At 38.1% G+C, this 24,728-nt stretch overlaps 1 protein-coding gene across 2 annotated transcripts in view; it reads left to right on the top strand.

Annotated features, from left to right (window-relative positions):
- PTPRN2 (protein tyrosine phosphatase receptor type N2) overlaps positions 1-24,728 on the top strand; it is a 630,571-nt gene that overhangs the window by 428,660 nt on the left and 177,183 nt on the right. The window lies entirely within an intron of this gene.

The raw sequence follows: 24,728 nt of genomic DNA, 5'->3' as shown, positions 1-24,728 counted from the left end.
CAACCTGTTTGACTTTCTCACAAAAATTATTTAAAGTTATACACTGTTGCTTGGAAAAGATCTAAAAATTTAAGTGATGTGACAGTTGGGTTGTACCTTCATAATCAACTAATTCTGTAGTGATTTGGTATTATTGTGGCAAAGATCAAATTTTTGCACTATTAGTCATTCAATTCACATCTTTTTCAGTATACCAATGATAGTCAATAACTGACAGACTCTGTAACAACACTAAATTTTAGAGTTCATCTCTGTCTTTGGATGCATGTTTGAGTTGTACATGGACATCTCCAAAGTTGGCTTCAATGTAATGTTACCTTCTTGGAGCCTTAGTAATTTTTTTTCTGTAATGTTTTTCTCATTTCTTGATTGTCATTAAAATATTTCAGCTTCCCAGCAGTATTGGATGAGTAAGCCTATGATCTACTGTTGATAGACACATCAAAGTTAATCATAGACTTAATTTAAAAGAGATAACCCAGAAAGCATAACCAATAAATAAAAAGCAAGGTGTGCACCCATTTTGAATAGAAATCCTAAATCCATTAGCATATTTATACTCAAGACCAGGCTGATATGTGGGCCCCACAAAATTCATGAAGTTTTCTTTTTCATTTTGAGACTGACAGAAGTACAGGTTGGTTTTTACACATGCACAAGTCTTCCTTTAAGCTGGCCGTCCCCACCAGCCCTGAGAGCTTAAAGGAAAATTATGACAACTGCACTTGCTAAATGAATTCACTTGAATCTAAAACAGTGCAGTACATGAGCTCAAAACTGTGCAATTCTACTGAGTATTTGCTCTTTCTTTTTTTTTTTTAATCTGTTTTTAAGTTTTTCTGCTTTTGGAAGCAGAACAGAGGATACATTTGTATGCTGTGTGTTTCTCTGGAAGATAAAAGGCACTTTTGATGGAGGTACAGACTGTCTCTGTTCATGGTAACTTTCAGGATATGGTGAAAAGATGCCACAAACAAGCATATTGAAATTTCTTTCTTAGTTTTTTCTTTTTTTTAGCTTATACCTTGGACAAAATTACCAACGATTAAAGTTTCTTGGCACTTCTTGTTAGAAATTTCAGCTGCAAACTTTAATAATTTGAAAGTACCTAACATACTCTCTGCCTCTGGCTGAATTTTCTTAGGAATATTACAACAAAAACAACTCAGTCATTTCTGAAATTGCACTGTTGAAATCTGAACCTAAGCCAGTATGAAAAAGTAATGGTGCTTTATTTCTTTTAACTGTTCCGGTGATTTTACCTTTGTTTGATGCTGATGGGTAGGGGAAGTCATGTGACAAGGATTTATCTTTTGCCCCTTTTCATGGAAATCCAGGAAATCCTTTCCAAAGTAGTTATAAATCTGTGTATATCTGTGGTTTGCACATGTCCTGAAGAAGTTTGTGGCATTTTAGCATCTGAATTCACCAGGCAATACATCCCATCATTGGTCAGCATAGACATAAAGCTTGTTGAGAGCTTGTGGACCATGATCCTGCATGATCAGGGTGAGAAATAGGAGAGATCTTTTCTAAATAAATAAAGGAAGTTTCTGTAACACAGACCTGGTTATTAGAGGGGATCTTAACCTCCCTGCTGCATCAGCAATTCCACAGGACACAGCAGTCAAGAAGGTTTTGGAAAGGTGTCAGGGATGATATCTTGTAGCAAGAAATGTACAAAAGCCACCAGGGCTAACACATGTCTTGGTCTGCAGGAGAATTGGCCAGGAAAGACACAACCAAGACAACCATGGAGAGAAACTTTCACACAGGGACTGGGTAGGCAAAGAACCAAGGGTCTGGGAAAAAGATGGGTTCAGATTTGTAAGACATGATGTGGAGTACCTTCCTTCACAGTGAGTTCTGAAGTGACTGGTTTTTGTTTGAGAGACTCTGCATCAGCAGAGAGGTGTGGAAACAATGATAACAGAATTACTCTCCTTCAGGGGAGTGCTGAAGTCACCATTTCTGGAGGTATTTAAAAGGTGTGTACAAGGGGAACTCAGAGACAAGTTTTAGTATTGGATTTGGCAGTGCTGGACTCAATGATCTTAGAAGTATTTTTCAACCTGAAGGACTCCACGAGTCTTTGATTCTGTACTTGATTCCAGTATTCCTAAGTGACATAGGTCTGGATGATGGATATTAAGTCAAGTGACAAGCTGTATTGGAGTTGGTATGAAGACAAAGATTTAAAATACAAAGGGGAGAGTACTTTTTTCACAGAATCAAAATCTTGTGGATATAATTTTTATTCCAAAAAGAATACTTTATTTGGAAAAAAAATGCAAAGTTAAGCCCTCAAAATTTAATGCCTGACTTACATTTTTTGGTACATACTTAATTTGTCTCATTTTTCCCTGTACATTAAGCTAGCATGTTTAATTACAAAATCAGGCTTCATTCATATGCAGGAAGAGACAGGTCTGGCAGTGAACTAGGACTTTGCAGAAAGCAAATTATTGAGTCCCCCACCTCCTTTGTTAAGTCAGAAAGTGTAGAGTGATTGAGAGAGAATAGTCTCTTGGTTAAAACAGCAAAATTCATTTTGTTTTCACCAGACTTTTATGACAGTAGGCAATTTTCTTACACCAGTTTTGTCAATTCTTTCTCATTTTCTACATGTACAAGACCTTCCATATAGGGCTTGACCCAAGCTTTTGGTGAGCACTGACACAACAAATGTATTAACTGAAGAGTGTATGTGAATATATGAAATACTAAAAAATATAGAGACAGCTCAAACTGTACCCAAAATTAATGAGTACCTTTTGACATAAATCTCTCTGTGTTTCAAATCCACTTTGTACAGAGGGAATAATACCCACATGTACTAGCAGGATATGAAATTCATTAAAATTATGTAGTGTTTGTATACTGGGAAAATGAGTACCAAAGAATGAAATGAAAATATTGAAAATTATTAATCTATTCTTAGAGCTGAGATCTGTCATCACAGAGGGTGTTGTGTAATGTGAGGTAAATAAGGGCAATGGCCAAATGCAATAGGTGCAAAAAGTACTGTGCCCTGAGCAAAGAGGAGAACTTATAAAACACTATTTCAAAATACATGTAGAGGGCAAGACAGATTTGATGAGGTGACCATAATCTTAGCTTTTCCTGACACTGAGTGCTTTATTTCCCCAACCTATCCAGTAATTAAAGAAAAGCTTCCTAAGATTCTTTGGTCCAAGCGAGACCAGCAGGTAAATCTAAAACAAAACCCTCATTGGGTATACAAATTGATTCAACCTGCACCCCAGATCCAGGATGCAGAGCCCAGATTTCCCTCCCCATTACAGCACTTGACCCACATGCTTGGCCCCCCATGGGTGTGCGTTGACTTGATCATGTCTATGTTGGGAAATCCATTATAGAAAATACTTCCACATCCATGTCAGCAGAGATGGGACTCTGTCCCCAAGGTCTGACAGAACTACTGACCAAAGAATATTTAATTGGGCCAAACAAAGTGGAAGAGTTCCATCAGAATGCACAAGAGGAGTTTCCATGGGACACTCCAGCTCTGGAAGCTTCAGCTGTCTGCCAGGAGGGCTCCCTGAGGTGAGGGGGAAATGTTTGGCCAAGGTAGGAACCCACATCATGTGATCAGATGCTTCAAACCCTGAGCTACTGGATGAAAAGGGGCACTATCATCTTGCCCTTGGAGAGAACCAGATCTCCTTTGCTCATCTGAAAAATCAGTTTAGCTACCTGAGCTCTGAATGCCTCTGTGCAAGTGAGGCCCTGCATGAGGAAGGCTGAAGTCATACTCATCTTCTAATGGCCAGGCTGGGCAGATCCAGTGATGTGGTAGCTGTGAACCCTTTTTCTTACCCCAAAATGCCTAATTCAGAGCTTGGCAGGATGGTATCTAGGAGGCAGTTGTTGCAGTGAATTTACCAAGTGCCCTTGGGCTACTTTAGCCCAAGAGAAAAAGGATATTTAGGGATGGCAAGATGTAGTCCACACATTCTTAGGTAGCATCTGCAGGGAAATATGCATAATCTCAGAGGAAAGTTTTTCATTAATGTAAAATACAAGGTTGCTTCAGAGAAACCTTTTCTGAAGTGTGTTTAAACTATGCACTTCAAAGCATGCTGGTGCTTCTGTGAGCTCTGCCTTCACAAGAAACTTTGCCATAGATACAAAGAAGGAGAAAATCTCCAAAGTAATGTATGGAAATAAGAGGAAAAGGCTGTTTGCTCCTTTTGCATGAATGCACCAGATTTTGACACAAGAAAGGAAGCAGCAGACAGAAGTTCAAAGCTCTCAGCTGCAGCCCTTTTACAGTAATAATAAAATATGGGGTTTAGCCAAAACCCAACTTTCGCTATTATTTCTGTCTGCTGCTTTCTTGCTCATGACCTGCCCAGCTTGTATCCCAGAGCACCATTTGTGCCCATGCTTTAAATGCCATAGTTGCACCCCTCTCAAGCTGAGTACTAACAGTAGGTGGAGATACAATCCAATTGTTCTGTAGTGTTTCCAAACAATCTGAAGCCGGTCTGACTTGCTATTAATTTTAATTAAGTCTTGCAATAAAAACCAACAGAACAGTGAAAACCATGAGCAAAAATAAATGTATAGGGCATGCCCTTAGTTCCTTTTATGCAGTAATCTGATAGCTTGTTTTGGCATCACAGGTGGAATACATAGACCTAAGTTTAGTCTCTGCTGTTTGTTTTTCTCTCAAAACCCGTTCTTTCTCCTATTCCTTTCCCTCAGTTAAAGAAAATTATAATAAAAGGGAGCTGATTCTGACACAAATTCAAGCATCAGAATACAAGCTGATTTGAAAAAAAATATATCTGTCAGGTTATTCAAGATTCCTAGTTGGTGCATCTTATTTGTTAAAGGAAAGGCAATATGAAATGCTGACATTATATTAATTAAACTTTTAGCATAGCTGGATTTGAAAGGCTGTCTCTGATCTATGCTCCCACATAGGTGAAACAAAATGGTGTGTTTCTTTGCAGGTTTAAACTTTGGAAAATGAAGGTCACAACCAGCTTTTTGCCCATGCAGCTACACTCACTTTGATCCCTGGGCAGCAGGCAGTGAATATTGACAATTCTAGCAAGAACCCTTACTCATGTTTTTTAAGTGCTCCCAGACATGCAAATCAGTAGGAAGAGAGCATTCCACCCCTGGGAATATACCCCTGAAGAGTTTATATCTGTCCATTTTGATGGTACCTGCTGTCCAGCTTTTCAGATCATTGTGGGCTTAATATTTAAAAATTCAACTTTAATTTATATCCTTCTCACTCACAGTCCAATCCAGCTGGATATTGGGGAACAATAATTTTGGGGCTTTTTAAAATCAGAATTGTGTCATAGTTGTGCTCTGGCACTGCATCTCCTTCAGCAGCCCCCAGAAATACAGCACCATGAAGACCATCCAGCACTAGGCTGCAGGGTGGCAGAAAGACTGCCAGATGTTCATCAGGGTGCAGGAAAGTGCTTTTCTGGGAATAATTCTGTTTTCTGAAGGTACCTGCCATTTTGCTTTATGCTTTTATGCCGTTTGTCATACACAGCCTTTATCCTGTCCTCTTTTTCATTCTTATGAAATATCTGATGATATGCACAGCTTGGTTTACCCCTAGATCTTCAGCTTCAGAAGGAAGATCTAAATGGAAGTAAAGGTATAAGGGAAACAAAGGGATGAAATCTCCTGGCACACAGCACACTGGGAAATATCTTATGGAGATGCCTGTAGGTTCTGAAACTTATTTATTCTTCTCAGTAGCCTCTCCCAATTCATGATTTCTTGTTCCCATGGCAAATTGGTCAGACATGGTGCCAAAGATTATACTAAGATGACAAAATGATAGTTAATGGAAAGCTGTTAAATAAAAGGTTCTGTCTTTCATATCATTAGTTTGATGAAGTCAATTTTCAGAGGAAAGCACCAGAACACCAGGAATCACAGTGAACTTTAGAGAAGGTGCAATTACCTCTCGTGTGAAAGTCAAGTCACATATGTTTCACCAGTGTTTTTTAAATCTCAGGCAAGATAATTGCTACTGCTGGAAAATATCTGTCTTTCAGTGCTGTGTATCATATTTATTCAACTTATAGGACTTCTTTCATTAATAGTGGCATTAATATAGTACCCCACTCATGTTCTAAAGCAGCACTCAAAACTTAGCAATTACTGAATTTTTAATTACATTATATTCTTATTTCTTCACTGTCTTTAAGTTATTTGCTTATGCTAATGAAAACTAGGAGAAAAAAATAAACTTTGAATGAAAGAGCACATGGATCATGTGTGTGGATATTTCTGAGTCTGCCTTTCATTTAAAGAAACTGAATTTTAAATGAACAAAAATAAATTTCAAGTGACATCCATATCTCACCAACACCAGGCTTCTAGAAATTTAGGGTATGATTCACCATAACACAAAATCCTGATAATGAAGTACATGTCTTCTACAGATGTGTTTTCTGTATTACATCATTTGGTAGCACATTTTGATAGCAGAACCCCACACTGCAACCTACCAGAGCTCTTTAGTGTCCTTGTAAACCATAAAGGAACCTGGTTTTAAGTGAATTCACTTGATCCTGGTTATCTGATAGAGTTACCAATTTTCTAGGATTGAGTGTATATATATACATATATATATATATTATTGAGTATATTTGTATTTTCTAGCAGTGAGTGACTATATATTTAGTCTATAGCAAATAATGATCATTCATAGTGCTTCTCTCACATCAACGAAAATTTTGTTCACCTTATGTTTTGTCTCCATAGCAAAGTACCTTTATAACCACACCAATATTTTGTTGGTTTTTTTTTTAATTTATTTTATATGTTTGAAAGAGCATGACCCACTCAAGAATCCTTGAGTTCAGTTTTACATGGTCTCGAGTTGATCTCCATTTGCATTCAGGTAAATTCAGCTAAACCAGGAAACATTTAGAAGAGCATTTTGTGTTCAACACAAAGATGTCATTAATTTGATTTCCTCAGCCTAGATCTGTTCACTGGGCCACAGAGGTTCAACTTGACTTTCTAAGGATATCTTACAAAGTAGAGGCTGTGATTTTGCCTGGGTTCTGGTCCCACACAGAGGGCAAAATCACAGCCTCTGCTTTGTAAGATATCCTTAGATATCCTACATTTGTTTTGCTGATAATAATTTCAGTGTGTTCTGCCACTGTGTACCTACCTGTGCCCTGAGCTGTGGATGTGTTTATAAAGTGAAAGATTTCAGACATGATAAACTGCATTTTAACTGTAATTAGAGCATACGGTGACATTGAGTCTTAGTAGAAACAACTCTATTGCAAAGATTTCAGTCTACCAGTAAGGGAAATATGACATTTGTGCAGGCTTTGTGTTGTTTGAAGCTACTGGCCGTTGTAGCTGAGTTGCTGTATGGCTCCATTCAGCCATTCTCTTTCACAGAGGTTTTTCTTGAGTAGGCAGCCATTTCTTTTCTTTTTATTTTGTTTGTTTGTTTGTTTGTTGGTTTGTAAAAGGCCTAGTGAGTTGTGTAGCTTTCCCTGGGAAGCAAAAAGGCTTGCAAAGACTTATTCCTCCCTGACATTTCAAATCTATGTGGTTGTGGTTAAACATTTAGTTACATGGCAACTTTTCTAATGAAGCACCTTGCTTAAAAATGAGCTCTAAAATGCCAGTCTGCTTTAGCAGCTATTTTATGATCAATTTTCCTTGGTGAAGTATGTGTAACTTGCTGACTTCAGTAGAAGCAACATACATCTGAGGGCAAAATTTGTCTCATGGATTGACTGATTGTCAGCTGTTTGGTGCTACGTGCCAGCTATTCAGAGGCACTTAGCTCCCAGAAACTCTTGCAATGAGACCTCAGGCTGAATTTTCGCAGGCTTTTTGTGGATCTCACATACAATGTGTAAATAAAAATGGGCCTGAGTCCTTATGTTCAATGGGAAGTAATTTATTCTCAGGAGCAGTCCCAATGCGTATCCAGATCCTGTTGAGATGATTAAGTACTTATTAACATGAGCAAGAGTTACAGATTACAGCATTCTGTTGACTATTTAAAAAATCACGAGGCACAATTCATGTTGAAGTCAATGGGCAGAGGCTGGAGGAGCAGGAAGCACTCATTAGAGATATGGGCTACACTGGGGTCCCTGGGAGCCTGTTTGTCAAACTTGAGGTGTGATTTTTAAATTGCATCTTTGGTTTTGTGGGTGCCACTATATACTTGCAGCTACTCATCATTTTGAACTGAAAAGGTATCTCACTTTCACTCAGCTTTTTCTCGTGGGTGGTTAATCTCACACACAGAAATAGAGTGCAATTTAAGAGTAAATCTAAGAAAGAATATTGTTTTCCAAGCAGACTGTCTTGTAAAAACTGATTTTTTTTTTCTCCATACTCCCCCACTATAAGCAAGATATTAGTATTTTCTTTCCTCAGGTTTACAGTTTGGTAAATCATCCCAGGGTACTTGGAACTGGTTTTCAGCTGCATTTCAGGATCACAGCTTCTGCTACATTTCATAAGGGGTATGAGGAGTAAGAGAACCCATGACTGGGGAGCAAGGTTGTGTTCACCCCCACCAAGCACTGCTGATGCTCTTCAAGGCTGAGCCCAAATCCTGAGCTGCCTTCTTCACATTTAGACTAAGGACAGTACTCAAGCTCTGAGTATGAGCTGCTTTATGAAGCGTTTCTGCATAGACTGAACATGTTTAACAGTTTTTAGAATAGAACCTTTTAAATTACAGGCATCCACTTATCAGTTCCACCACCCAAAGAGAATGACAGGGCATTTTTTGACATTCTGGGATCATAAATTAATTGACTTGCTTGATGGTGAATTATTTTTATTTTGGGATTGATAGAAAACCAGCACACACTGAGCATTAGTTTCACTTTGAGTCTAATCATCATTCATTTATCAAATGAGGTGTCACTTTTGTTGGTTGATGGAGTCACACAGATTTGTGGGCCAGACAGTTTTACTCTGGAAGCAGCTCAGACCAGAGAGGTTTTTTTTCCACAGTAGAAGTCATTCACACACTCTTATGAACAATATCATCAGTAATCTAAGAAAAAAACATACTGTTCCTTATCTTGAACTAGCAATAATATAATCAAAGCTGTTGAACATGACATCTGGGAGCTTAAAAGTTTTGGAATTATCTGAAGTGGTTGTTTATGCACACAGAATATAATGACAAAGGTGGATTATATCCCATGACTTCAGGCTGAATACCTTGAATTGAGAAGCTATGTGACATTTGTATGTCTTTTTATCATGTCATACATATATTTTTTTTTTCATTGTAAAGAAATCCAGAGATCTACAGATCTCATGTTGTACAACCACTGACAATAAGTATCATATCAGTCCCTTGTGAATATAGCTCAGTCTGTACTGGAAATAAAAGCTAAAGATTTTGAAATTCAAAAGACTATCATGTGATTGTTAGAAAACTTAAATCAGCCCATTCCACACATACAGGTAGAGAGAAAGGTGTATAGATCTGGGCAACAGCTGAGCATATTATTCCAGAGTTTAATCATAACAGAAGAGGTGATCATGAAACCTTAGAGACCTAACTTCAAAACAAAATTATTAATAGTCAAGGGGGTAAAAAGCTCTAGTCAAATTTGGAATCCAGTTCTAAATAGGATCTCCACTTCAAGAATGAATAATAGATGGAGTCCAACTGTTATGTGGTTGAGCACAAATTAGTGATTCATTGATTGTAATCAAAAGCAGCTGCTTGTAATCAAAGCATAGGTTTTGATAGGTCATTATCAAATGATATGCTAATTTTCTATGTATATAAAGAGCAGAGATGGAGCTTTTCAAGAAAGGTCTTCACAATGCAAAAGATAGCTTTTGTGAGAAGTTTACCTTGGTGTTTTCTTTCTTACCTGCCCTTTTTCTCAGTCAGTATTTTCTGCCTCCATAATTAGTTTGAGTTTTGCAGCAGCTTACTGCAAATGTCATCGACAGCTGGTTTGATGCAGCACAGCACAATAATGCATTTATTGGAGGAAAACAGGTCTTAGCCCTTCCTTTTATCATTATTAACTCACAATGAATACTCCTTCTTATGGACATAAGTTTGTGAGTCCAAATTTTGCTATGTGCTTAGGCAAGTATTTTCAAATTCACCTGTTTTAATTAACAAGACTTTAGTAAATGGCAACAGGTAGCCAGCAATAATTATTGGATGAGAATTGCAGCTATCTAGAAACTGAAAATCAGGTAACTATTTAAATTCTTTAATTTATACACACATTTGGAAATACCTTGCCCTCAGGTCTCAGAGTCCTCAAGTTAAATGGGACAAAGCAGCTCCATGCAAATTTAATTTCCCACATATTTAATCACAAAACACCTTTGAAGTCCAAAATCTCCTTGACTTCCCTTCTTTTCCAAAAGAGACATTATTTTGCCAGTTCATGGCTAGGAAGGATTGCTAGTGTCAGGTAGGTGCCTGGCTATCTCCCTTCTTGCTCTGCAGCACCCTGTTTTGAGCCAGGAGGTTGATCTCTGGGTTTGAGCTCCAGCTGTGGAACTGAAACAGAGGAGGTTTGAAGGCCAAAAAAGACAGTTGCAGTTCCCTAGTCTGAATTCCAAACACCATGGCCAATTCAATGGAAATTAGGACAAGCTCAGTGTTCCTCTAAAGCAGACCATAACTGTCCCTTTTTACCATATGTTTCATTTGCCATTGATCTTGGTGTTTGCAATCTGTAGTTATTGTTCCTCCCTAGCTGCTTTTAGGTGCTCAAGAGGAGTTTTCCATATCAATACAGCAAGATTTTTCCATTTTAATACAGGCAAAAAGTGATTTTTTTTTAGCCTCAACCTGGATGCTACAAACCATTCCTTACGTTATTTCCAGACAGTAATTTTGTGGTTTCTATTTAAATTTATTTGGAATCTGAAACTACAACACCTCTGTGACAAAACTGTCAATCTCAGCTAGTGACCACTGGATAAATGTTAGATCCATATGAAAATGATGGCAAACAGGCAGCTCTCAGACATTCTCTGGCCTCTCAGACAGGTTTATAAAGTGTGCTACTTGTAGAAGCACTGACAACCTGGCACAGTAGGTTGGGCTTTTGAACCACAATCTTTTGTAACTGGTGTGTTTTTGACATTGGGACTTCTTTTACTGGAGTGTTTCTGATAGCGAGACATGGCTGCAACAGGAGGAGTTAGGAGGGAATCCCAGCACTCTGGAATGACATGGTTCATGTCTGACATCTGAAACCAGATTTGCAGATTTAGGAGTAGAATCTTCCTTAAGAGGGAGGTTCTGCCCTTCTAATTGTGGGATTTTGCATCCAGGATGTTGAAAGACCTGTCCTGCAGTCATAAAGGGGATCAGTGACTCAGGCACTGGTACTGTCAGGGGAGGAGGACACCAGCATCCCACATCCCTACAGGGATCCACTGCCCCTCTCTGTGGAGGAGTATCAGCATGGCTTACTTGTGGGCAAACAGCTCTCTGGTTTTGTAACTAATCCCAATAATATAATGATTATTTCTAGCTTATCCTCAGATTTCCCCCTGAAACAGTCCCAGTCTTGGAACCATTTTCACTCATCAATATGTGCTTATAAAGCAAACACAGTCCAGATTATGCCATGGTTTCTGAATGGAAAATCATAGCAAAACAGAGGATTCTTTTCTCACTAATCATGGGTTTTGTGAGTAAGACAGAAAATGTGGACAAAAACAGAGATAAATTACCATAGGCTGGGTGGAGTGATGGGTTTTGTTCATTTTCCTTTTCAAAAATGGGAAATAGTTTTCTTCAGTAAGACAATTTGAGGTATCTTGTAACTAAATTGTGAAGGTATTAAAATAATCCCCTCACTTACATAATGTCTGAATTTGGTCTAAAATATTTATAAATGTAGATGGACAGAAAACATTGATGTCACAAAAATAAATAAAATCTCAAAGAATTAATTGTCTTTTTCTTTTTGATGACCATATTCTCAGTCTTCATCAGGAATATGGCATGATCTGAAGGACAGTTATTTGTTTACATTGTTTCTAAGACCTTAGAAATATCTGTATACAATTGATACTTTATTTTTGGAATGGCTGTTGTGTGAATATTTCAGTTTTGGACAATATGAGGACAGTTTTGATTTAATTTAATATTTATTTTCAAAAATGAGCCAGTAAACACATAATTTTTTTTCATTATCATTTTTTGAAGAGGAAAATGTTCAATGTAGTTGTTCTCTATTCTTAAACTCATCTTCCCAATATTTCTCACTTTTTACTCTCTCACAGAAAGTTAGGGGCCTGATTGTCTAATTGGGAAAATTAGGTGGTATAGTTCCTTCCATCCTATACTTCAGAGGTTAATACATAGAAAATGGAACCACCATTTAGTAAAAATTCTTTAAAGTTTTTTTTTTTTTTTAATAGAAAAATTAATTTTGCTAATCCAGAGGCCAGGGGACAATCCAAGTGTGGCAGAGGGATGGAGAGAGAGGATGAAGCCCTTGCTGCTGAGATGTGAGGAACAAATCTGGACACAGCGGAAATAGTGTCCTCCAACCTTCACTCCAGCAGGAGTCACATACTAAATTTTCCCCTTCTGGATGGTCAGTGCTGTGCCGTGGCCAAAGTGGGTGGAAGAACCAAAGTCCTTTGATTATCTCTGGCAGAGGTTGACTTAGCTGGCTTTGCCTGTAGGACAAAAATGTACTCAAAATAAAGGATAAACAAGAAATATGAATTCAATTTTAAAATAACATTACCTTTCTTTCTTACAAAGGTTTTCTTTGGGGGAAGAAAAAATATTTTAAAAAAAGAGAAGAGGAAGATAAATGATACCATCTCTCTTATTTTTCCAGCCTCAGCCTCAAGTCGTTATAATTGCTGGAGGGAAGGTAAACAGCAAGCCAAACCAAGCCAGGCATTTGGCTCCCCGTTCTGCTGACTGATGTATTGTTATTTGAAGTGCTACATACCTCATTATCTGTAGTTAATAAAGTAGCATCGTGGGCAGATCTGCAGTGCTCTCAGATCTACTGAGCAGGTTAAAAAGTGGACTAGCACTTAAAGGTTGTGAAGCAGAGAAAATGATCTGCAAAATTCACAGTGAATAACAATGCATGTCTTCCATCATTGTGTTGCCCCCTGTTTTCTGCTTTTAACCACAGCCAAAACAGCCCATTCTCCTTTTTTTTTTTTACTCTATATATATTCACCTTGGCATATTTCTTCATCTAGTTGTGGGATTGTATTCAAATATTCACACTGGGACCACAAGGCTGAAGTTTCATTTTTGTTCTCTAGGTGAAAATGCCTTTGCAATAAACAAGGAAGATAAGATTTGCACCTAACTTCAAAGAAGGAGTAAAACATTTTTATCAATCTGGATTTGATATAAGTATGCTACAGGACATGGCCTTTCCTTAGTTGTTAGAGAAATCAAAACTTTAATGATTTCCACACAAGATTTAAAGGGATTTCATGAAAAGGTTGCAATATGAATTTCAGAGCTTCCCACATCTTAAAAACAAATGGTTTAAAAGAGTAGAACTAACAAGCCCAAGATGATTTTAGTTCATAGGATCCCATGCCTACTGCTGCTGTGGCCAACTGTAATTTTCAGAACAATAACATGGTCGAGTGTGCTGGAAGATGTTGTATTTCCCTCCTTGGCCACTTCACTTGTAAACTTTCCTCTCTGTCTGTTATGTGCTTTTACACCTTCTTCACTCACAGAGGTGCAGAGTGGGACTGGGACAGTCCTACAGAAGATGTCAGAAGCACTGAGATGCTCACAAGCTCTGTCCCCAGGCAGCACAGTGACCCTCAGGCTTTGACATCCTCTCTGCCAGGCTCATCAGGACTCATTGGCACAGTAGATGAGAGGAGCTTTCCTTCCATGCTTACTCCAGCCCCTTTGAGGCTAACATTTGCCCATCCCACACATCCTGCACACTCACTGAGTAGACATTTTCAGACTTTGGACCACCAAAATATGTCTAAAGAAAACAAATTTATGGATGTTCCAAGCAATCCAAGTAATGGTTTGTAGCTCACCAAAAATGTTTTAGGCATCCAGGTCATAAAGTTTTAAGCCACCAGCTGGATACGGAAGCTTTAAATGGACAAAAGGGGTACTAGAAGAAAAGAGGAGGATTTGTGAAACAAATACATAAAAATGCTCTCAGCCATTTCTTTATTTACAGAATATGAGCTAGCTGTCTTGCTTGTTGTTTGTCCTACAGGCCTCCTTTATGGAGAAAAAAAATGGGTAAGGCATAGGCAATCAATTAAACAGAACTAAATTAAAGTTGTTGACAAAAAATCATAATGTGCATTTGATTATTCAGCTTCGATGAAACAAATATTTCAGACAGCATTCAAGCTTCCATTGTTTTTATGACCAGTATGTTTGCTGTCATGAACTCAATCACAGCACAATAGGAGGTGAGACTAAATGGTTTGACACATAACAAGTAATCATGATAAAAGAATTGACACTCTATGCAGTGCAGAGGCTGTTACATTTTTAAATGCAAAGTTAATTTCGAGATTGATTGAAGTCTTCTGCCTTTCTTCTAGCAGTGGAATTAGTGCATTATTGTGGGCCTTTTGCAGCTCTTTGTCTAGCGTGTAGCATCTGCAGTGAGTTCAGCAGTGTTTAAAAATGCATTTAGATTTGAGCTTTAGAATAACCTTTGTGAGTACTTTTCCCCCTTGAAACTTCTCAATAAATTTGATATGGAGACGGAGGAGGAAACGGAGGAGGAGCTGGCATTAGAGCTTCACAGGATACTGAAGGATTCTGTTTACCCGAGCCCAGGTAAATTGCTGGAGATTTAGCACACAGCTCATGCCATTTGTCTGAGCATGACCTTGAGAGGACACCTTCTTTCGGGTTTGAGGGGGGTAATTTTGTTTCATGCACTTGTCAATCTTGCAGCTATTTTTCCAAAAGCAAGCAAGCGTGCTGAAGGAAATGTGTGACAGTGCTGAGAGGTGCCCTCCAAAGTGTAAGGGTTGATTATTAATTAAGCTGAGACTGCATCCAAAGCCGCAATGCTACAGTACAAACTTATTTCTATTGTTTTTGGGGGGGTTGTGTGTGCTGGGGTAGCACAGTTCAGATCTTGCACACAGGAGTATTTGCAAACAAAAGCAATCATCTATATGTGACACTCTACACTGTGTTTGCAAGTCCTCTTGCTGAAGGCAGTGATGAATCCATGCTTGCTGGAGGTCTCTGCTGGAACAGATCTGTGCTAATCAAGATGATTTTTTTGTCTCTTGGGTAATTCCTATGGTCTTAACTAAATCAGACTTTAGGGCACTTCTAATTGCTTCCCTAGCACTGATTTACAGCTGCAAATGGAAACGGTCTGCTCTAATTCCTCTGTTAAATATCAACAGGTTGTGAAGTGTTTGTGTGTGAGAGGGAGGTGGCATTGTCTGGGTGGTTGGTGCTGGCAGGAGATTAGCTGGAGGCTGCAGGGGCACAGCAACAAGGGAAGTCCCCACCAGTGTCCTTGGTATGCAAATGCTCTTGTTCATTACCTTAACTCTAGCCTGGCAATTAAAAATAAGAAGAAAGAAACTGGAAATAAATAGTGCAATGTCTAAAATTGTCAGTTGCAATATACCTTAAATCTGCTCTCTTTTATTAACGAAAACTCAGATTAGTCAAAATCTGCTAACGTTTATTCATGCTGGGAGAGCAATTTCTCTGCATTTCAGTAGTTTTCCCAAACTGGATATATGTCCTTGTGCTTCAATTGGCCTGTAACAGAGCTACATGCAGAGTGAAGATCTTACCACTTCAATGATGTGACCAACAGAAGTTACTCTTTAAGATCTGTTCAATTTAAGTTTACCACAAGTCCTGTGGAACAACCACTGGGAAGCTGAGAATTGAGCTGGGAAGGCTCATGGCAGATTAGGAAACCACCAGACCTTATTGCAAGGAGTGCTTCCGCTAGTAACTAAGATTTTTGTTGGAGTGATGCCCAGTCAGGGTTCTTCCCATGACTTCCAGTTTGCCAGGAAGGCAGGACATGGATGTGGATATTTACTGTGGAGCAAGTGCATGGCAGCATGGAGCATTGGGAAGTGACCTGAGGTCTCAGCCAGGCACTTCTGGGTGTTTTACCCAAACCAAATGATAATAAAAAATAAAATAAATGCAGTCGTAAAACAGTCAGAATTTTACTTTCCAAGCTTAGTTAAAAAAAATAGAATTAATACATAGGTTTATACATCATGTGTGGTACACTTCACCTTTTGCTTAAATTGTTTTAGAGAATGGTTTTAAAGTTTTCTAATGGAAAACAATTTCAAAGAATCATTTGAATTCAACCTTTTTTTTTTTTAATAAGCTTTGGAATTTTGAGTTGCACACATGGGTATGTTTTCATAGCTGCCTGATTTTTTTTTTTATGAAATTTTATAATAATTCTAATCTAGAACTTAGAAATTGCCAAAACGGCAGTGAATCACTGTACCTTATTTGAATGAAGTGCTTTCTGTGATTCAAATAATTTATTAAAATTTGCTGTAGGGCTAAATGCAGATTATTGTGTTTGAGTTAATTAATACAGTTTGGTTTTTGAAACATTTTCACCAGGCAGAAAAGACTGTTTCCAGCTCAGTTCTGCTGGTTTGTGTATCATGTAGTGAAGAATCAAGTACTGAAAAGAGTTAAAGCAATTTAGAGCTCTATCTTCTTTCTCACTAATGGCATCTTCACTGCAAATCAAGCCTGAACACCATGTGAGTCACCCTACTCCTAAATTTTCTTTAGAAATTCAGTAATGCTGAAGTGAAACCTGTAACTTTCTAGCAACTATAATGGGAGTAGTATTTCACCCCAACTAACCAGGCTAGTGAAGCATTGTTGTAATCACTATCTTATACATAGTTCAGCAGTAATAATCTCAATTGCATATAGATAACACTTTTGTATTCATAAAGACAGCTCTAAGTCTTCAAAAACTGGCAACCTGTATTTACTAGTTTGAAGCTGTTTTAGTTTTTTGTTGTTTTTTTTTTCTTTTGAATTACTTTTATACAATTATCTCTTCCCATAAAAACTCCTTTCTGTGTTCATTGAACATTGAACAGCAATATGTTTTCATGTGAAAAGTCTTAGCATTTCAGATTAAAACAGATTCATTAATTACTCTTTTCCCCCAAATTAATTTAATTTACCTGCCTCTACATAGACCTCTGTCTTTATTTTATCACTTGGATTTAATTCTAGGGAATAAATAAGACCAAAATATTCAAGGCATTTAATGCATAGGGAGAAATGGCAGCACTGTCTACCATTGCAATTGCCTAAAACGCCCAGATTGGAAATGGCCTGGGAAGGTCATCTGGTCTATCCTTCCATGGGAAAGGGAACCCAGATGACATTATCTGGCCCCCTGTCCAACCACATATTGAAAACCTCCAGCAATGGAGACTCCACCACATCCCTGGGGAGGTTGTTCCGGTTAATGTTCTTACTGTAAACAATTTCTTTCTTATATTGACATGAAACCTTTCCCCTAGAACTTGTACCCATTGCCATTTGTCTTCTCCATGTGACCCCTTGTGAAGACAAAGACTCCATCCTCTTTCTTTCTGCCCTGTAAGTGCTGGAACACTCTGACAGGGTGCTCCCTGAGCCTTCTCTTCTTAAATCTTTCCACATAAAGTAGCCTCTCCAGCTCTTTGATGACCTTTGTGGCCCTCCTTTGGGCTGTCTCCAGTCTGTGTCTTTCTTGAATTGTGGTGACCAGAACTGGGCTGTGCTCCAGGTGCAGCTTGTAAACACTGAGCAGAGTGGGATGATCACAGCTCTTGTCTCTGTCAGTATTGCCCTGGGGATGCAGCTCACAGCTGCTTTGCCTTTGTTGCTGCAGACTCCTGGTGTGACCCACCAGGATCTTCAACCCCCTTCAACAAGGCTGCTCCCCAGACCAGGACCTGGTGTGTGCTGGGATCATCACTTATGGCATCCCAAGATCTTGCACTTTGTTAAACTTCATGTTGTTCTCCCTCGCCCACTGTCCCAGCCCTGTCCAGGGCTGTCTGTAAGGTGGGTCACCCTTCTGCCACATTCTTCTCACCACCTGGGCTTGTGTCACCAGCAAAATTGGTGCTTTCAGTTCCATCAGCCAGTTTGCTTAGGAAGATGTTGAACAGCATGGGACCAGTATCAGTCCCAGGAAACCCCTTTTGGGACCAGCTGATACTTTCCAGGAATCACTTAATTGGGTAGGTTACAGAAGAGTTACCCCACCTGAGCAAACCAAAAGCATGCTCAGTTACTTCACAGCAATCATTTCCTCAAGTATTTTGACTTCATGGGCAATGCAGGTTACCTTCTCTCACTTTATCCCCAAGGCTTAGTGCAAAAACTACATAGTGGAGGTAAAATATTCAGCAGTTGCTCATTCAGAGAGCACCAGCTGAGGACTTTGTGAAAAAGGGGTCTGTGATCATGTAATTAACGAACAGGAGCAATATACATATTTATGAGCTAGATGGATTTTGGTGTTTTCTAATTTTTGAGCACTTGTCACTGTAATCTTAATATCTAAAACATTTCTTCTGCGTGTGTAGCATGTCAGTCAGTGTGGGCAACAGAAGGCATGACTGGCTCCCAAACCTGCTGCTTCTAGGACCCTACCTGGCTTTTGGGCACCAAGTAACAACCAAAACTGCCTTTTTGTCTCTCCAACAGAGGAGTCAGACCATGAGGACTATCCTTCCTGATAGAGGGCAGAGGGAAGATTTTTATTGATTATTTACCCCATGTTCCAACTCACAGAAAGAATTTTGTCTCTTCTCACTCTCATGCAAGTGTCTTACAGATGTAGATGATGTTAAGAAATCAGAAATCAGAATTGAAAGGGACTACCTCGAGCATTTAAAAAGGAAATTTGGGGTGGCTGTCACCAGATTTATTTTAATAATAAACTGAATGGATTTAAATATCCAGTAAATATCAGCTTAGATCTTAATCACTCCAGCTCCCTTTATTTATGCTGGCACATTCTCTGCACAGTGGTTATTTTGGTTGTAGTAAAGGCAAAATACTAGAAACAGAAAAAAACATGCAAATAAAATTCCTGCACGTCCTTCAGAAACTGTCTGTGCAGCCTGTAATTTCTAGGGCAAAGGTTTGATGTCTGATGCTTCAAGTGAAGTTTGAAACTAAAACAAACCCTGGCTCCTGTGGAGAAGAAAATGTGTCGAGGAAGTTTGTCCTTTTTAATCAGAGCACCTAAGAAAAAGTGTTAGATGTAAAATATAAAGGTTTTGTCAGAACAGGCTTCTATGAAAAAATCAAGACAGAGAACTTTTTCTGCATTTTTACAGTAAGATTTACATTGAAAATAATATTTTCAAGGTCTCTCTCTCAATTCTACCATCCTGAACAGAGCAGTAAGGAGATTAGCTGTTTAACTGAAGATAAGAGAAATGCAGAATCACAATGCATACCCATATAACTTTCTTCATAGTATTTTTATAAAAATATTTTTTTGATAAATTATTTTATTGCATTTTCACTTAGAAACAGGGCTTGCCCCAGTTTCTGTGGTTGTTATGGCACTTTCAGTATCTCCATTCCTCTGTAAAATTGTAGAAAATAAATTAATGAAAAATTTGCTATAACTGCCAGAGGTGGGCCTCCAAAGTGAGCACCCAAAATCAACTTCCTATAACATCATTGTTTATTGTGTTGAAATAAACATCACAAGGGTTTTTTCAAGGATTAAATGCTTTTAAGCAAGGACAATTTCAAAGTAAAATCTTATACAATATATCAGAACTTTACGTGTACATGTGCTTGTGAGTGCATATAACAAGAGTAAATATATAAAGCTTTCTGGGGAGATACCATCTCATTAACACCCTTAAATCCTAGAGAAATGAACACATGCCGGTGTTGCAGACTTTTCTAAAGGAGAAAATTTATATTATTGTGACAACCTCCACCAAAAGAAGGTTTAAAATCAGGGGCAGTAGCCAGTTACAGTGAAGTTCTCCATCAGATTCACTAAGTGTCAGGTATGGCTGTGCCTAAGACAATATTATGCACTTGTAAAAGTTTGGATCACATATGACATTGTATAGAAACATGGGGGTGGAGGCGAAAGAAAAAATAATTATCACCTGTGTGTGGATGTTTGGTTTCAATCTTTGACCTTCCTTGAACTCATGGCTGCTGAGAGTTTGTAATTTTGTCAGCAGTTTCATTATTTTAGGCCTAAAGGTAGGCAATTATATTTTGTATTTGAGTTTCAAATATCCTCTGAAAATCAAGTGGTTTATTTAAGTGCTTTGCTGTGAACTTAGCCCAATTCTTTTTCTCAGGCTGGAATATATTGGCTAGTATTCTTCAAAAGTTTGTCTCAGAATTAATGGGCATATACAAACAGGCATATTTTGATCAGTTCAGTTTTTGTGTTCCTGCTTCTTTTAATAGGTACTCAGACATCGCATACAACCTTTGGTCCATCTCCTTCTCCACAGGACTATATTTATAAATGGTTTCACCTTTAATATGGCCCTGCTTTCCTATTTTAGAGAACAGAAATGACTTATCAGCCTGGTAGCAGATCCCTATTTTGTCTGCCTCCCATAATCCATCAGGAGAGGGTTAAGAAAAGGACCAGTTATCTCATAGCAGTCAAATTCTTTGTACATCATTGAGTTTTACATTGAACATCTCTGTGTGCTGTCAGCTGCAGAGAAAGAAGATTACACTGTGTGTCTGCTACATGAATACCCTGTAAATACTGCTTTGGTGCAAAAGGCAGATTTCTAATCAGCTATGAAATAAACAGAAACTGCTGGTCATTTTAGCATTCAAATAGCCAAATTTGGTTGCTTTAATGCACAACAGCAATTTACTTCCTGTGTTAACAGAAAGCTAATAGCACAACAGCCAAAATATCCAAAGGAATAAAATAAACCCTACAAATGAGAGATGTTATGAAAGTTTTTAAGAGCAGTCCTTCATACTGGGCTGCTCACCAGCATTTACAGTGCAAACAGTTCTTTTTTGAATCCATAAATGGTTTTGAATCACTGACCCCCAAGCTGGGGATGCAAGCAGTAACCATTCTTAAATGTATGTTGTCACCCAAAGCATGTCTGTATACTGGAGCATGTGAGGCTCTAGTATGTTCCAGAAGAGAAAATAATCTGAAGTAGAGTGGTGGAGGTTTCTTGTAGGATGCTCTTGTATCTTTTGAGAAATGACAGGCATCTTTATGAAGTGATACAACACTCACAGAGTCACAGCAAATGTGCAGATTGCTCATTCTACTGCTGGTGGGGATTGTAATAGTGTAGCCTGCATGGGGCTTTGTTTTCACAGCCAGACACAGAAACAAATTCAAACTTCATAATTAGGGCATAACCCAAATCCCAGGCTCTTAAAAACCTCTATTTAACTCTGCTGTTTATTATGTTTCCCCAAGGACTCAATACTGATCGATAGCTGAAATTTGAATGCTGGCCATGGGGGGCTTTTACAAATAATGGCCCTTGTAAAGTCCATGGTGCAGCAAACAACCTTAGTACCACAGATCATCACTTAAGAGATTCCTGCATTGAGAATGTGCCCCTTTCCTGTGGCACTTGGAAGTATTATGATTTAAAAATTGGTGTAGACCCTTAGTAAGAGGCTGGACTATTTTAAATGTCAGAGAGAAAATATCAACTTCTATATAGAGTGATCAGGTTTGGTAAGTGAAAATGATATAGCAGAGAGACAGCCATCATGATGGGTTTATGCCATCTCAGTTTAATACAAAGGAAATTCTGCACATCACTAGTTATTCTTTGACAGTATTTTTTTTTATTTCTTCCATTTTCATTTCAATGCAAGGAGAGTCTTCAAATTTTTAAGATACTTTGGTTGCTCTCTATTTCTTATGCAACACTGGAAGCATCACAAGGATCTGCTTACAAATGGGAATGCTGTCCTGCCTAATGAGTGCAATGCTCTATTTTGGGGCAGAGGATTTTGTTGAACTTCCCAGCTCTGTTACTGGCCTGCTTGTGACCACACGACAAGGATGCAGCTGCATGTGGCTGCATCCTTGGTGAAAACAATAGGTCTAGGTCAGTGTCTATACATTAAATGGGTGGAAAATGCAGCTTAGTTATTGTGGTTTGAATTCTGATCCACATTCTCTAAAGAATGAAAATTGCAAAGGCTAGTGACTCTGAAGAAAAACAATATTTTTCTTAGGTATGCAGTCTCTCCTGCTATTGCTAATTAGAATTCTGCATGTACTTTCAAAATTGTACTTCAAATCTTGGGCATGGCATTTTATTCTAGCTTAGCCTATAAGGAAAAAAAATGGCTTTGAACTCTTAACCAGGACATTTTAAGAAGGAAAGAAGGAAAAATTCTTTCATTCTTGATATCTGGCATCCTTTCTTTTTTTGTCTGAGCTTTGAATTACTGTTGTTGGGTTGGGTTTTTTTATTTCTCTTTTAATGAAAGTGTTGTGGGGAAAAAAAAGGGAGTCCTTTCTAGTACATGACATAAAAGAAATAATAAGTGAAACAGAATATAGCTGGAAGAAATGAAAACTCTTTTGGTCTTAGATTTCTCTGACTTCAGCTTTCCATCAGGGCAAGTCTGTAACTTAGCCTGGGCAATGGCAGTCGCATTAGAATTTGCTTTTCCTAAATCCATTTGTGAAAACACTTGTTTCTTCAACTGCTAGAGAATTTAATGATACATTTTTCTTCTATACCTATTTTTTTTATTCTAAAGCCATTTTTTTAAGACTGAGGTCTTAGATTTGCCAGTCACACCTTCTCTCAGACAAAGATGTACACTGACAATAAAGATCAGGGGTTTCATGTAAAAATCATTTACAATTTACACACATAATTATATTTTCTTTTCAGGTCAATAAAAACCATAGCTTTTAAATAACATGTAACCTCAGATCATGGCATTGACTGCAATCTGTGCTGGCTCCTGGCTTGAGTCAACTGCAGGTCTGGAGCCTTGTTTTGTATTTTCCAAACAGTAAGCATCTCATTTTCCACAGCAGCATATAGGAACACTGGCCTCTCAGCTTTGGTCTGTTCAACCACAGATAAGCAAGTCTTTCCAACTTTAACTAATAAGAACTTGAATTATTGCCAAAAGATGTGTTAAAAGTACAATAGCAAGTCTAAAAATCAAAATACATCTTTCATTCCCTCTGGAATGGATTCCTGATGCTCAAAGGCTTCATTTCAATCCCAAAGCAAATATGTGAGCAACTTTGAATAGCTGTGTACCATCTTTTGAAGTTATTTTTATTTTAAAAAAGGAAGGAAACTTTTCTTACTATGCTGTATCCTCAAATCTTATTAATCAATAAAGCCTTAAAGTGGCAAGTTAGGCACATCCTCCTGCTAGGGTAAATGATGGTTTAAACCTTTTCTAAAAATTGCTTCCTTTTTTCCTCTCTTCTCCATCATAACATTTGTTTTGTTACAGGCTGCAAATGTGCTTTTCTGACTGCACTTTGTCACCCACAGATTCCACTGCACAGTGGGTGGAGAGCTGGGGATTTGTGCTCTGTTTTCATGCAGAGCCGTGCATTAAAAAATGTGCTGCTGCTGTTGTATTGGGAGCGGATCATCTTACACAAACAGATAAATGAAAGTCTTTGCAACCTAAATAGAACTAAACAAACCAACTTGATTACTTTCTATTCAGAAAATTAGAATACAAAGCAAAAAAAAAAAAAAAAAAAAAAAAAAAAAAGGGAAAAATCTAAAATCTCTGATGGTACCTATGCATGTATATTTGGTTATGGTTCCATTTATCATAAACCAAAATCTTGTGCTTTAATGAGGAGACAAGAGGCATCAATAGTGCCCCTTGTTATTAGTTCAACTTTTCATTATGAGTAATTCTGACCTGTATAATGAAATCAGATTATGTGTGAAAAATGAAGCAGTGCAGTACTGAAATGCAGTGTGAAGGTCAAATGTGGATTTGTAGCTGTGGGAGACAACTTTAGCTGTGAGAGACAACTCTTTTTCAAATAGACTGAGCAAAACATTTCTGATTCTGAAATACAATTCAAGAGGGAGATAAAAAGAACAAGGAAAGAGAGGTATGGCTTGAACACCCAAAAAGAGAAGGAACTGAAAAATGCCATTTCCTAAGACAACCTATGACACAGAACTTGATTCCAGTCACTAACTCGTCTTCTGTTTTGTTTTGTGTACACAGGGAATTACATTACTCATCAAGGTCTAGGTCAGGCCCCTAGTGCTGTGAGTGAAAACACATCCACTGCCTGTAGTGGTAGCTCATCATTCAGGGCTTCCAGAGGTTCATGCTTATTTATAAGCAGATTGTTCCTGGATTCATTTGTATTATTTAGAGGTGAAAAATGTCACACTGATGCTTAGGAAACGAAATTATATGACAATATTTGCTCTGCATTTAAATGTTTAAGTTCTGTGTGGTGCACTTTAAGTGAAACACAGACATTCTGAGAATGATTATGGCATTAATCGACTGCCCTCCATATGATTGGTATGAATTTAATACATTGAAAAACAAAGTTTTGAGAGTTTGCTTTTTCTTTCTTTTCCTAAATTTTAATTTTGCAAAAAGGGCAAGTAACATTGAAAAAAACCTGATTTTAATATTGCTGAGTTTAATTGAAAATAGCAAAGTCAATAAAGAACAAAATGCATTTATAAAT

The sequence above is a fragment of the Passer domesticus genome, chromosome 1 (assembly GCF_036417665.1).
Source record: "Passer domesticus isolate bPasDom1 chromosome 1, bPasDom1.hap1, whole genome shotgun sequence".
Lineage (NCBI taxonomy): Eukaryota > Metazoa > Chordata > Aves > Passeriformes > Passeridae > Passer > Passer domesticus.
This window is presented reverse-complemented; position numbering and strand designations above follow the sequence as displayed.